We start from the raw sequence: 673 nt of genomic DNA on the forward strand, positions 1-673 counted from the left end.
GAGTGGAGAGCAGGTGGACGTGTGGATAGTGTGGAGGTCTTTACTAGTGGAGAGCAGCTTGATGGTGTGGAAGGAGTGTGGACGCTCTCAGCCTTAAGTTAACGTATATATGTTGTAGTATGGAATATGGTTTTATAAGAAGGGTATGGTTACTTAAAATGAGGGTCAGGAAGGAGAAAAATATCACAAAATTCCTCACTCTGTCTCTCTCTCTCTCTCTCTCTCTCTCTCTCTCTCTCTCTCTCTCTCTCTCTCTCTCTCTCTCTCTCTCTCTCTCTCTCTCTCTCTCTCTCACCACCACTACCACCACCACTACCTCAACCACCAACACCACCACCTGTTCCTGTTATCTGCTATCAGTGTTATCAAGACCACCACCACACTAATGCTTGTCTCATCATTACACCACGCAACACACCACCCTGAACCCCCTCCCCAACTAAGTATCCTCACCTAACGCAACCCACACACACTCACACTACACACTCATACCACCACCCACCCAACCCCACTCATCACACCGCCCCCCGCCCTCCCCATAAAATAAATAAATAAATAAATAAATAACAAGAAGAAATTACTGAACAACCCTTAATTCCTTCTCACCCTCCTCCCCCCCAAAAAAAAAAGAGGGGACAGTGCATATGCCCTCCTCTCCTAATCCCCTCCCCTT

The sequence above is a fragment of the Scylla paramamosain genome, chromosome 8 (genome assembly GCF_035594125.1).
Source record: "Scylla paramamosain isolate STU-SP2022 chromosome 8, ASM3559412v1, whole genome shotgun sequence".
Taxonomy (NCBI): domain Eukaryota; kingdom Metazoa; phylum Arthropoda; class Malacostraca; order Decapoda; family Portunidae; genus Scylla; species Scylla paramamosain.